This window comes from Falco cherrug, chromosome 11 (assembly GCF_023634085.1).
Source record: "Falco cherrug isolate bFalChe1 chromosome 11, bFalChe1.pri, whole genome shotgun sequence".
NCBI lineage: Eukaryota > Metazoa > Chordata > Aves > Falconiformes > Falconidae > Falco > Falco cherrug.
In genome coordinates this window covers 24930097-24945553 of record NC_073707.1, presented here as the reverse complement: position 1 = coordinate 24945553, position 15457 = coordinate 24930097, and positions in this window count along the sequence as shown.

Below are 15457 nucleotides of genomic sequence, written 5' to 3'. Positions count from 1 at the left end.
AGAAATGCCTGTAACCTAGCATTCTGTCACAAGGGCAGGATCCAAGGATTCTTTCTGCACTGTAGTATTTCTGGAATTTCTACTGCCTCAGCAGCCAACAGTTAGAAAACTTTACATCTCTATGTTATAGTTGGAATAGTGAATGCATATTTCTATGGAGACATGAAAAATGATACATTTGCCATTAGACATACAATGAGGCTGTCAAGAGTTTAACAACATATTTTGTATAGGGAGATCAGATGATACTAAAACTTGTTGCTGTGCTCAGTATTGGCACGCAGTGTTACCATCTTCATGCAGTGGTTACTTGATGTCTCTAAAGTGCCTATTTGCTGTCATGTTACTGCTATATGTATAGTAAAATAGTATATAGGACATAGCATAATCTTATTTGATATTATTATCCTGTAATTTTCTTTAAAAAGATTAATCCTGTAAATACTGTACAGTTGTATTAGGAGCTGCAGTAAGCTGTTTAAGATTTATGTGCAGCAGCGTTATTTATATTTATAGTCGATGACCTTGATACCTTGCACCTACAGTTAAGTTGAGATATTTTTCTGTTACTTTGTTTCTTTATTTTTCTTGGCCTTGGTTAAAAAGAAGCCCCAAAATACTGTTTGATTTTTGATTTACAAAAGAACTTCTGAACTTACTTTCACAAACTGTGATACACATAGATTTTGGCGCTATTTTAACACTTATTCCCATTTCATGTAGTCATTTATGTCACTGGGGAGTGAGTAGGGTAGACCTACAGATACAGAATATTACCTATGAATTAGGCTCTTTGAAATGCATTTCATTGCAGTATCAGTCATTGCAGAATAAGGTTCTAAGCCTGGGAGTACAAATGAAAATACACGCAATCTCTTTAGAAGGCAGAATATTTGAATTTTGGTTGCAACACAGGCAGTTGCATGAAATGATCTCTCCTGACATGTCAGCTGAAATATCAGAAATCCTATTTCTAATCCCTTCCATGTAATATGGCATGGGGACACAGATACATATCAGCCATAAAGAGAAACAGCACAGCCTTTCAGACACACTCTGCAGGCTGCCTATAATTCAGTCCCCCTTCTCCAGCCTTTCTACCCACTGGTTGAGTCTCTTGTTGCCCTTCCAACACCTAATGCACTCCTGACACAATGGAGGGAGGGCAGGAGCAGTGTGGTGAAAAATTAGACGCTGCAGACAAAAACTTGACAGACTGTCTTTCTCCTAGTGTCACAATATGAACTGGCCAAGTGAAAAATAATGGCCATTATCCCGTCTCACTGAGTGACTTAAATGACTCACAGCTACATGCAGAGAAAGTTCTCTGGACTATTTTCATGGGGTTTTTTTAATTTAATTTGCACGGTAAGATGTACAAGGTAGGTTTTTACAGTTTAAGCACCTTCACTTTTCTCTGACCCCTGTGTAAAGTAAGGATAATTTCACTGAACTCATTGGAGTAATTTTATTATCAAATGGATGTTGCAACAGCACTTTCACAGTCCTTAGGCAACTTTCCAGTTGTCACTTCTCTATGCTGATGATAAGCTCCTATTTACATCTTCCCTAAGACTGAGGTTTCTAGGCATGCTGGGCATTCAACCAGCACCGTACTTCTGACTTTCTTGGGAAAGATGGTTCTTTATGAACGGTGTTAGTGTTGTAAAGGCCATAACTTGAGTCAACACCCAGGAGTCTCGTGCCCCCAAGCACCTTCTGGTAACAATCTGGAAAATCTAGATATTTTGATAAGTGCAATATTGTATTTAGAAATTTACAAACACTGCCTCAGGTTCACTTGAATGTTTGTCTTCGACATTCCAGGCTGGTACCTATATCCTGGGATGCTGGCCAGGTCTCTCTTTCTTACCTTTGTCAGAAATCCTGTCTTTGACTTGAGATACTTTTCTCTCTGGAAGTTTCACTAAAACTGCTAAACTCCTGTGAAAAGTTTCAATTCTGAGAACAGTTTTCTTGAAGAATTCCCAGCAAATTCTTTACAAGACCTGTGGTAAAAGCAACTGTTCTCTGCCTCCATGTCCAGTTACTTCTGCTAATTCAAAAGCATAGCCGCAGGCTTGAGAAGAGCAGCTGTATGAGCAAAAGCAGCCAGAGTCTACACGTAAGGGGAAAGGAGAGGGACCAAGCATTGTGTAATACTGTAACTATTCTATCCCATGGGAATCTGAGCCACAAACCTGACTATCCCCTATTGTGTGCTACAGCTTCTGTAACCTGACCTGACCAATAAATCCTTTCATTACTTACAATTGGGTCCATACTTGTACAAAAGCTAGGAGAAGACTGCTTGTACCTACTCAACCAGTTGCTGTTAGCGTGCACAGCTTTTAAAAAGCACACTCAGAGAAGTCAGGAGCTTCATGTGCTTTCTGAGCTTTTCTTCTTCCATCCACGCCAACTGCTGTCAGGAGTGCCTACAGAAAATGTGTGCATGTTGTGTTTGGAAGGCCTTCCAACACACCAAGGCACTGCATGTACTTGATCATAAGGCTTTCTCTGGGTGTGCCTGAAGCCATGCTTATATGATTAGTATGTCTGGTCTTGAGAGCACGTTGGAAGTATGGCTTGAGAGGCAACAGAAGGTGATGTTTGTCTTATTTATTACTAATGTAGATAAGATACTGTAAATAACGGCAAGCCAAAAAAAAAAATCAGATTGTTCCAAGTGCAACATGCCAGAAATTGCTTTCTTCCCTTTGCAGCGGAAATGTGTTTAGCAATCTCTTCTCATTTATTGTTTTTGATGGAAGAAAAATCTTACCACAGAATTAGAATTTCATATGCCTAAATATATGTTCATTCTTCCAGCAGCACTCTCCATCTTTTCTCACTTCTTTCACTTTTTGGGAATTTGTGGTTAGACAGAGCAAGGTGTTTTCTCAAACTTTATTTTGAAAAATCTTACAAAAAAGTCTCATCTCTTCCTGGATTTTATTCTCTCTCAAAAAAATGCATACTGTATTTTGTCTGCAGGTACGGAAGTGGAATAAAACCAAAAACCTGCTGAAATGAATATAAAACTATGAAAGTTAAGAACATGAAATCCAGTGAAGGAGTTCTGCTTCCATATTTAATATGCATAAGAAATGTGAATTTAGTTTATAGTAAAATAATATTTTTATGAATTATTACTTGCAGAAAATCAAATAATGATGTGTACTCTTTTTCCTTTTTTACCTTTGTTCCAGTGTGCTAAAATCATATTTTTTTGCAGTGTAGCACTCTGTTGATAAAGCCTGAAGTACATGACAATATGACTGAAATTCATTATCAAGCAAATAGTGTAGTGAACTTTGCAGCAAATCAATGCAAAGTAATCTTCCTTTTCTCTCTGGCCTTACTCTGAATGTGATTTGCACTGTTACAGAAGGAGGACCTTGTGCTGGTTTTGGTGTTACGTACAGATGGGTTTGCTTTCTAAAATTTCCATTATGCCTGTTTAGTAGCAGTGTTACTGATTCAGGCTGTACTGATTTGAAAGTAGAAGTCTTTAACACTAAGCCCCTTCCAAGTTTCTCATAAATTTGTGGCACTTTGCCAGCATTGGTCACAAAACAGCATAGAGCTGATGGAAGGAAGTGCTCCAGCTGCAGCAATAAGTGGAGCCAAAAAATAACATCCAAATAGGAATTATCCAGTTCATGATTTTGCTTTGATCACCAGATGTTTGTCATGTGACTTCAGCATTAGAGAATACAAGAGGGGAGAAAGTGGATGGTGCGATGCTTTGCTTAAATCTAACACAAGAGCTCATAGCTCAGTAATAGGTATACACAGTTACTGGTTTCATTCATTTTGGTTGAGACGTTCCTAGTTTTATCATGACACGGGTTACAGCAAACTGTGTCCCCATGTGAAGTTTTGGGTTGGTTCCTGAACTGTTTAAACTCTGAAAGACTATGGAAGCAGAGCAAGATGCGCTCCAGATTAATAGTATAGATTACTCTGCTTTGGTTGGTAATTTGTCTTTATCAAGAGCGTAACTCTTCTTTGTTTCCTGGTTTATAGTGATGTTAGTAAATCTTAACAAGTACTATTCTGGGATCCTAAAGGCTGCAGAATTAGATTCTTATCTTTTTCCTGGTTTTAGCATTGGCATTCATTTGATTTAACTTCCTCCAACACAGTGTACTTGAAAGAGCTTTTTCCAGCTTCTCTTAGTTATGAATTAGTTGAGCCATTTCAAATGCATAGAATTGAAAGGACACTTTAGAGTTTTCAAGTCGTAACCCTTTATCATCTCTGTCAACCATCTCGTATAATGCAAAGTACCATCTAAAATCTCCTTATGATTTTTTCTCTTATTAACCTCACAGGATGGCTGACGCAAACTTTTGGTACTCTAGGGATTAAAATGTTTCTTGAAGTGTCCATCCTAAACCTATTCAGGATCTGTTTATAGCTACTTACTCTCATATTGGAAAAATTATACAATGCATGCCATAGAATTTCTAAGTGAATTTGGATAAATGACTTGATCTCTACGTTTGACTTATCCCAAAGCAGGAGTCCTTCCCCGCCATCCTCTCCCATCTGGCCACACGTTTGTCCCTTGCTGCCTCAGGTATTCGTCAATTCCTTTACTGATCTATGTCTCTACCTTAGTCTGGCAAAAGCATGTCAGTTTTGAAGGGCTGGTTTTATGCTGGAACAGTGAACCAGAGCAGCTCTGCAAGTGGCCTAGGAGGCGCATAGAGAGGGGAGGACAGAGGCATGGGCTGGAGGTTACATTTCAGGTTTGGGTTGCTTTGGAACTATAGTCTCAATTGATAAAGCTTCTAGATTGATAAAGCTATGATAATTCTTTCTTTTCCAACATTTTGTCCATATTATATGTTTAGTTTTTAAACTGTCCAGATCAAAGACTGTATCTTTTAGTGAATTGCACAGTGACAGTTGCAGTGCATCCCTGCATTTAGATATCAAGGCAGTACTGATACAAGATCACAATAGAAGCAGTATGCTTTTTTTGATTGCCTGCCTTCTGTCACACTTTCCATGTTGTACTGCAAGTGTATTCAGCTTTACTGAAAACAGATTACTTTTTCTGCCGTTTACTTTCAGCGTATTATTTATGATTATATACGATATAATGTGAATTTTTAATTAGGTGGACTTTGTTTTTCAGTAGTAGACAGTGTAGATTTCATTAACCATATAAAACCCCACTTTTCTTTAACATGAATTTTTTTTTACTTGTGAACTTCCTTGACCTACTTAGCGGTCCCAACAGCAAATAGTATTGAGCCCTGTTTCTCTGTTAACCTCTGGAGTGTGTGACATAGGTTTACAACATAGGTTTTTAAAGTAAGAGAAAATAATGCCACCTATTAGTTTGGCATCTGGACTAAAAAATTGATATTTTATAATAGGTGCTTTTATGTGAAACAAAATATTCTTAACATTTTTGAACAATTTCTGAACATACTGTCTCTACCCTTCACTGTAGTATTTTGCATACATCTGGTATTTCTGGGTCTGTTTCTCACAGCAGTGTTGAGAAAATTTCATGCTTTCACATTTTTCAGCTGTAATACTATTTACTTCGAAGAGAACTGAATATCCTCTAGTATTCTGCAAGGTCCCTCACTAGACTTCCACACTGAGGTAGTTTTATTTGATCCTTTTATGCGAAAGATTAAATTTCCTTGTGTTGTATGGTGAGATACCACTGCTTATTTTCAGGGAATAATCTCATGGAACATTCTGAGTTCCAAATTATTTGCACTCAAATCCAAAATGCCAGTAGCTTTTGTTTTAGTGACAGAACATCTGATTTGCTCTCATGCTGCCAGGGAAAGCCCATTTCCCAATACTTATGTATGTCCTCCATCTTTCATTATGGGGCCAACCTCTTAGTTCTTACTTCAAAAAAAATAGAAGTAATTAAGAATACTAATATTTCAAAGATAAATGGATAAACTTACATCGAGTCAAATGATGGGAAGGAATTTACCGAGGAGTTCACAGTTTTAAGTTTCAGGGTATATGAGTTTGAACCGTGCTTAACACGTTTCTTCCTAAACTTTATGCAATTCAGTCATTCTGGAATTTCTGAAATGTTCATTTAACTTGCCATACAAATGCTAGAGGAGTTTCAGAGCCTGATTGCACTTTCTGTGTTCAGACAAATATCCGCTCTCTCCAACGAGGAATTTTACATTGAAAGAGGTTTCCCCTGTGATAGGAGTTTTGCCTGAAGAGAGGAAGCTGGATCAGTTCCACATGTTGTAGAGACTTAAAATCAGGAATTAATATGCAGTAGAGCTATGACAGTGGCTTTAATTCTACTCACATTAATTTTCACTGTTATTATTAATTAAACCCTGAAAATCAGGGATTTAATGGAAACTCTGACAGACCTTTAATTATAGCATTTCAACAGCCTTATAGTATAGGATGTCCTCTACTAGTGCACAGGACATTCTGTACTTGAGAGGGTATGGAAAGAAGTCATAGTTTTTGGTGTCCTTTTTGTTTAGAATGTTTTTAATTCATGACAGGCTTTTACTCAGTGTTGTCTGCTGCATCCGGGTAAGTTATATAAAGTGAATACTCTAATTGCTGTGTTCAAGAACAATTTGGAAACAGAGGGGTTTAATTTTTTTAAATGCAATTGCTCATTATTGTTCAAAATTATCTGTCATTGTTATAGGACAATGTGTTGCAGTCTATGGATTCCTCACAAGCTATTTATGTAGCTTATTGTGTTATGCTCACAGATTTGTCTACAACTTATATTATTTAGGTTGCAAACTTTTGGCAGGAAGAATGACCATTTTTCTCTCTGTTTGTCTAACATCTATCATAGTGGGGTCCAGACCCACTGTGTACACCCATAACATAAGACATAAATTACAGAAATTCATCACAGGTGGTTTGTATCACTGTGCCTAAAACCTTTGCATTATGTGTGTTCCATTAAGGCATCAGGATGAACTGCCTAGGCCTTGACTACGTAGGGTCAAAATGTATGGTGTGATTTACAGATACTGAGTTGTCAGGAGGGATAGGAAACTGCAGGGGATAATCAGATATTGTGGACAGCAGTGTTGTGTAAAGTTTAGTGCATTGCATTTCAATTTATTCAAGCATACAACCATATAATATACCTTTTCTGTGTGTGTGTGAAACTCAGTATTACAACCCTACCTGAAAATTTTTACAATTTTGTCATAAATTTTGCAACATGTACTTTCCATTAAAGAACATTCCTCTATTCACAAGAATCTATGATAATTGAAATTGTCATTGAAGGTGGAGGGAGATGCATGCAAAGTTTTAAATCTGGAGACTATGAAGTACAGTCTAAAATTCTCAAAATCAGAGACAAATTTAGTAGTATTTGTAGCTATTAACAGTATTTATAGCTGAAACATTGAATTATTTTTAAGGAGCTGAGTAATGAGTTTTTAAATGTTTTTGATATTGGTAAAAACTGGTGGTTTAGCCACTTGTCCTCTTGATTAGATAACAGAACTTTAAGAAATGAAAGCAAATGTGTATGTTTGAAAATTAATAGGGAAAGGAATTTGAGGTTGTTCTGTATTAGAAAAGATTTCAACTTTTATGTGACTTATTCTGAGATTTCCAGAGTTGTATAGTATACAGTAATGTTTGGGTCTGTACATATGAACCAATTCTAGAAACATTTTAGGCAGTTAAAAAAATACTTTTTGCTAGGAATATGAGAAATATAATATGCAATGGTTTGCATTTGCATTGCACATTCCAAGCAGAAACTCTTAAAGATTCGTAATGTACCTTGCACAACGTGTTTGACTTATCCTGTTTCTATAGAGCTACATATGTAGGAATATGGATTACTGAATAGAACCAGCCTCCGCATTAGCAACCACCACTGAGCATCAGGAAGCACTCTTAAGAATGAAAAACTTCTGGGTTACTTCAGGGATGATAAACACATGAATTCCTGTGATCAGAACTTGTTCTCTGAGATCCCAGTCCCAAGCACTCTGCTTGGCTTTTCTCACATGATTACCCTGAGTAAGGCAAAAGTTACTGACGAGTAAAGCTTAAATGGTCGTATTTCTTTATCTGCCCACAAAGGAAGACCCACTTTCATTCTCCACAGACAGTACTTCTGGTGGCCATGCATAAAAGTGGCTTAAACCTGAATTTAAAATCTTGAATGCTGGCCCAGGGGATTACATCACCAGAGGGCAAGCTTGCCAAGTCCAAAAAACCACCAAAGCCATGCCACTACATTCTGTGCCAACTGCCATAGAGAGAACCCAATGCTCAGCACCTCCTACTCGCTCTGTGTTCACATGAAATTAAGACCCGGAAACCAAATTTACGTAAACTGTTCAGCTGATTCTCTTTTTCGTTACTCAACTTTATAAAGAACAAAGTCTTTGAGTTTTGGTTCCAGCAGATTTTCAGAGCTCTGCAGTTTCTTTGCAATCTGTGTCTAGTTTTACACCTACTGATAATTTTTCATTCTCCCATCTGTCCAGAGCCTTTTTTTCATAGATGGACATTTGAAATACCTCATTGAGAAACCATTTGTTCTTCACCAGAATTCAAATTTGCTAAGGACATCCAGGGAAATTGTTTTCACACATCATACCTAAGTTAGTCTAATAGCTACCTGCTGCCTAACAGGGTCTGCTCCCCCTTCCCTTTGCCAGCCGTATGCTGTCTCCGCTTCTGTTACCCCACTCTGGCATTTATTCAGACCCCTGCTAAACCAGTTAAGGAACCTCAACTATCAGAAAACTAACCTTACCAAAACCAGGGAGGCGGTTTTCTCCTAGTTTACTTCTGTGAACTGCCTCGCTGGTGTGTTCCCCTTCTGTGAACTGGGAGCTGGTGCAGTGGAAGTAGAGGAACAACAGGACGGCCCTCCGCAGTGGCAGGTAGCTGTTAAGATTTGCAGGGTTTTAATGTGAAACAGCAGCCTGGGAGCTGGCCAGCATTGTATGTCTCTAGTTCCCTATGAGAATGCAATGTGAAATGAAATAATACCTGTGGCAGATAACAAACAAATATGCATTTTATGTAAATTTAGTGAAAAACTCCTCTGAAATAATTGCTTGAAGTCATTAGGAAAGCTGCTTTAGTATAAGAACTGCAGAGACTATTTCTTAGCGGTGCCAGCATTGATTGGCTGGGTTTAGCAAAGCGCTGTGGATGTCAGCTATGGACAAAATTGTTGTTAGCATTAGAAAATTGCCTGCTGTGTGGACGGGCTTAATGCACTATTATATGGTATGGATGCAAATTTAATGGGCTTGAAAATAGAGGGATTGAGCCTGAAACCTTTAGGGCATGTCCTTGGCCCAAACTAACCCACACCACTTCTAATCAGGAGTCAGTCTACCGAAGTGGAAGGCATTAAACCAGTACCTGATTAGAATCGGCAACCAGTTACTTCAAAGGGAGCTTTGACTGGCCAGGTGACCACAATGGCTTTCTGATTTTTTTGTGTATTTGTATTTTTTTCAAGGAGCAGAGTAGCTATCAGTTTAAATGCACATGAAATACAAACTCAAAGTGTTAAAATGACATTAGAAATAGCATAATACAGACAATATTAAAAGAATGCAATTTGAGGTGTCCTTCCTCACACAGTAATGGGATTGCCACTGTTGCTCAGCACATCACAAGAAAGTTTTATCTTAAAAGAGCAAAATAATATCATTAACAGAAAATTAAACTTAAAGTCACCATGAACTATGGACTTAAAAGACCCTCAAGAAATGAAAACCAATTGTCTGTTGGAAAACCAGGAGGTCAAGTAGTCATTGACCAACCAAAAGCTGCACCGATTGCTGAAATGTACAGTACTTTCAAATCCAATTAACTGTTTCAAGCAGACAGTCCTCATTTTCTCTTTCATCAGAAAGGGAAATTTGCAATCATATATTCCAATGAAAGTTAAGTTGTTTTGATCTGATAATTGTCAGATGTATTTATCTTAATTTGTAAGTTTCTAATGCTAAAGCTCCAAGCTGTTCAGATATAACAGAAGTACTGGGAAATGAGGTACAAAATACTGGAATTCAAATTAACCAATAAATATATTTTAATATATATCAGCAGGACTCTAGAGGATTCCATTAATGTTGAAAAATAGAAAGGATTTAGGTTAATTTGGTAAGAAGGCAGGTCAGAACGTTTACAACAGTGGCATAGAATTGTATAGAGATGCAAAATTTTTCAAGAGAGCAGAATTTTTTCAAAAACGCTGACTCTAGCTGTCACAGCCCTGCCTTGGTTAAATCCAGTGGAGAGATATGAGGACTTTCTAATTTGCTTTCCCTCTATTTTAATAATAGCTGTGCATAAGTAATTTATGAAAGGCCAACCAGGCAGTGGGCAACAGAAAATTAAACTCATTTTATCTGAAAGCAGGTGGATTTCTATATATCATTAGCATGCATAGAATTCTCACAATGTTATTTCTCATACTGATGGAATGTAACCAAATAATATATGAGTTTTTTGCTTATGCACGAGTGAAATTTTTAGATAAAAGTGCCAGCCCCAATGGCAATTTTCTGCAAAACGAAAACTAATTCTGCGAAGCTTCTTATTACTGGGAAGGCTCATTTGGCTTGCATTAGAGACTGACATAAGTGACTTTAGGATTTTACTAACAGATTAGATGAGATGTGCTATATGCAGTAATATCATTAGAGAATGTAGGAGCAGGAGCAGAAGAGTTTGAGGCACTTAAGGACACTGGCACAAGTAAATTGTTTTCATTTATGACAAGCTTTTAAATGATTTAATTTTTTTTCTCCTGATGAGAATGTTTTAGTTTTCAGTTCCCTCACCCTTCCCCAAGATCGGAAAAAAAAAAAAAAAAAAGCTTCTGCCTGAATTATTCCTCATGTTATTTCACCCACTGATACTAAATCTATTGTATATGGCTGCCTTATCACCTGTATCACCTTGAGAGAGGCTAGATCTTTATGAAGAAAACAACACTAAAACTAAATAAATGTATTGTCAGTGTTATTCTAATCTAAATGAGGAGAGAGAAGCAAACCACCTATTTCTCTGCTTGCTGTATTTTCACTATTGATTAGCAGAAGCATGCCTGGAATCTTTGCACACATTGTTCAAAGTATTTTAAAACAGCAACAAATGTGCTACAAGCATTTCAATTAACCAAGTGGACCTTTCCTTTTCTTACCTCTGTTAAGAGTTTTTTCTTTTAATTCTGATGCCCAAAGGTACATCATGCATAAGGCCTTTTTCCACTCTTACATCTTGTTTAACAATAAATGGCATTTGCTACACAGTCTTCTCTGAGGCAAGGAGAAAGAATACTGTGCTAAATCCATATCTCATAAAATATTATATCATGTTTTACAAAGAGGATAAGGGAAGAGCCAGGTAGTTTGTCTCAAAGTGAAACTTTCCATTTTATTTCCTTTTTTAGTTCAAAAAGCAATAGTAACAGCTACTGGGAGTTAGCAGCAGCTACTCCTTTAATGGGTTGTATTAGTTCGTACTGCCAACTTTTTAGTTGGCAATATATTTTCTTCACATTTGAATTTCAAAAAAGACAGAAAATATGACTGTGTTGTTGGAACCAATAACACTGACTGAAGTCATATGACAGAGATAGTAGTCCTTTGTAACCCTGACCCATGTGAGGTGATTCTGTCCAGCTGTTCTTCAGCTGCTTTTTCAGTTTCTTGTATCAGCACTCATGTATTTCACACTTACATGACTTTTTTATATTACATGATATTTTCCTTGGTTTACTCTGATAGCAAAGTTTATATTGTCCTCCATATTCAGTACTTGTACAGTGCTATTGTAACTACTAAAGGCCCTAAGAAATAGGAAAATAAAATCCTCAGGTAAACTGCATAGGTATAAATGTAGGATGACTATGTTGACTTCAGCGAAGCTAATCTGAGTATATAGTGCTCTACTTAAAAAGCAGAGTTTGGCCCAATGTAGCCAATATTGAAAACAGACTTGATATTAAAGAGAACCGTAAATTCTCTTCTTGGGTGATGCTGGTCTCGACCGTACAGAGGCAAATGCAAAATAGTTCTGCTGAAGTCAATAGATTTCCTTCAGACTTTACTTAGCACGAAGAGGGACAAAGTTTGGCTGTGTTGTGACAGGGACTTAGCTAGTGTGTTATATAATGATTAGAATTCAAATGGTAACATTCAATCAGATAGGTTGCAAGGCTCTTCACTCACTGGTTCATAAAGTCCCTCCCTGTTGCACTCACTTGCCACTGTTAGCAAATGTGTAAAAGAGAGAGAAGAGAGAACTGAAGAAATATAAAAACCTGAAATTTCTGTACCAAGGTGCACAGACATTTTGCCACCATCTCTTGAGATCTGGCTCCTGCTAGCATGGGAGAGCTAAAATATAAGGACAATATATATATTGTCCTTATATATATTTTATACATATATATATATATATATAAAAGAAAATATAGGTTGTCGTTCCAGATCAACCCTTCTCTATTCTGTGTCATCTTGTACTCTATCAAATGATCTGACCAGTGCTGATTTTTATATGATGCCAACACCTAGCATAGAAACTTAGGTCAAGACTATCTGAAGCATCTTAGACAACTAAATCTGTTTCTTGCAGTGACAGATGTGTCACATAATTCTGATCATAAATATCTCAAATTCCATCTTAAAGCAAGTTAGGTTCTCTGCCCCCACATTCTCTATTGGAAAGCTGGTCTAAGACCTCCATCCATGAAAAATTTTCATGACAAACTAAATATAACAGCAAGTTTGTTCCTGTGCTGTCTTCTGTAGCTTAATTAGCTGATGTCCTTTTGTTATCTTACTTTTAAATCCAATAGTAGTTATGGAAGACCTCCACAGTAGACCTGGAGCTCTGCCCTGCTATCCCATTGTCTGCCCAGATACTTCCTGAGTCTTCTGGCATTATCCAATTGTACATTCAAAAAGGTAACTCTTAGAAAAAACAGTTCAGCTCCTTCAGTGCTAGGAAATACTTTTTCCTATACAATATTCCCATTTCATAGCAGCCTTCCAGTATCTAAAGGGGGCCTACAAGAAAGCTGGAGAGGGACTTTTTACAAGGGCATGTAGCGATAGGACAAGGGGTGATGGCTTTAAACTGCAAGAGGGTAGACCTGGATTAGATATAAGGAACAAATTCTTCACTGTGAGGGTGGTGAGGCACTAGAACAGGTTGCCCAGAGCAGCTGTGGCTGCCCCATCCCTGGCAGCGTTCAAGGCCAGGCTGGACGGCGCTTTGAGCAACCTGGTCTAGTGGAAGGTGTCCCTGCCCATGGCAGCGGGGGTGGAACTAGATGACCTTTAAGGTCCCTTCCAACCCAAACCAGTCCATGATTCTATGATTTACCTCTGATGCTTAACAGATATGTATGCCAAGTGCTCTAGGACTTCTGGCCTTAACCGTAAGACTTCTGTAGGGTAGTACAAAGTATTTAGGTTGATTATAACAGCGATTAGAGCATAAACAAAAGACAGAAGTGAGAGCAGAGAAAGTAGATGATATGGTGAAGAACATTAGAATAATTTTTCATTGCAAATGGACTAAAAGAAGGTGTACTTTTTTCTCAGTTTGCGTCTTTTTTTTTTGGTCGTATTTTATTTCCTACTTAGAACATTAAAGTCAAAACAGACACATGGATATGTCTTTATTTTCCCCCATTTTCATTTAAATATACAACATTTGAGGGCATTCAACCATCTGCTTTTTATTTGCAGCCAGCAATCAAAAAGTATTTTCACTGTATTATTAAAAACTGAAAAATAAATACTATATTTTTAATCTTAAGCGTTTTAAAAATGGAAGGAGATACTTTTCCAGTAAGTGTCAGTAAGTCTAGCTCTAAGTTGCTTGTGTTGACATACTGCTGAAGGCTAAAAACAGCTTATACAGATTTTATTTGTTTATAGGGCAAATTATAAAATGTTCCACCAAAATAAGTAATGACAATTTTTGTCTACATAAATGTGCATGTAAGTGTAATGATGTTTGTTGTCATTTCAACATGACTACCATTATTGAAATAGAAGAGCCAGTACTAATTCTTGCTGTCATATTCCTTAAAAAATGAAAATAAGGCATTTAAAGAAGCGTCAGGGTTTTCAGTGTTGATCATTCATCTCCTGCATGCTCTTAGAATAACACCCTCAGCAAAACAGACAGACAAAAGCTAACTAGAGTTCTGCTTTCTAATCTCTTTAAGAAACATACATTTGAAGATATTTACCAACTTCTGAGTGCTCTGAAACTCAGTGAGACCCTAATGAATAAGATGTGAAGTTTTGTCATCGTCTTAAAGGTTGTATAACCTGAGCACAGGCTAAAAACCTGCAAAAGTGCCTTTGTTCTCATCAGCCAAAGGAAACCCTTATCTTTTTTAACTGAATACTTAGAGGTTACAAACTGTGCCGAGGTGCGCTCTCACGGTGAGACTGGCCACAGGATAATAAATGGTCACAAGATTCAGGCCCAAACCCCCTCACCATTGAGATTATTTATGATATGAATGTAGCATTGTGTTTTCAAGCTCCTTGGAAGTTCCTCTCCTCCCCGTCTCTCATCGGTATCTGCATGCCGTCCCCTGTCAGCAGTGGTTCAGCACACGCGGGGGAGGGGAGCGATGCTCTGTCCCTGCAATTACATATGTTTCCTTTCGGGCTTTAGAGAAATTCAGTGCTGCTCGCTTAAGAAAAACCGAGCATGCGGCAACTGATACTGTTTAAAACTTTTCAGAAGTTTAATTTCTGAGTTTTGTCATGATTCCTACAGCTGTCATCCACCACTCAACTCGGGCTGGTAATATTTCGCACTGGCTGCTATATAGAGATGCCCTGCTCTTTGTGGGAATGTCTTACTGCGGTCTCTTCTGATTTGGCAGAAGGCTACAGCATGATCAGGAATGGAACTGAAAAGTATAATTTTATATTATATCATGTCGTATTATATTATATTCATATAATATTATATTCATATAATATTCTATAATTATAGTATATAAATTATATAATATAATCATATATAAAATAGGTTTTATGGCTGAATAGATTTAAGAGTTGAAAAGTCCTGAATTCCAACCTTGCCTCTTCCACCAAAGTGGCACGTCACCCCAGGCAGGGGGGGCAGGGAGAGTGGTGTCACCTGTTTTTTAAAGGAATGGGTAATTTTTTGTGCCTAACTAACCATGCCTTTAAAGGCCATGAATATTCACATGCCTTGAAAATAACTACAGCTTAAAACTGTAGACATGCAAAGTCTTTGAAAGCAGATGCCTCACATGTTCTAGAAAGTAAAAGCTAGTTTTGAAACATCTTCATTTCTTCATGCCTCAGTTTCCCCCAGGTACTAGCAGGATGAGATAGAAACTATGATGTGAGGGTAAGAAGGATACTAATTTATCAGTATCTGTGAGGTGCTTTGAATATGTGAA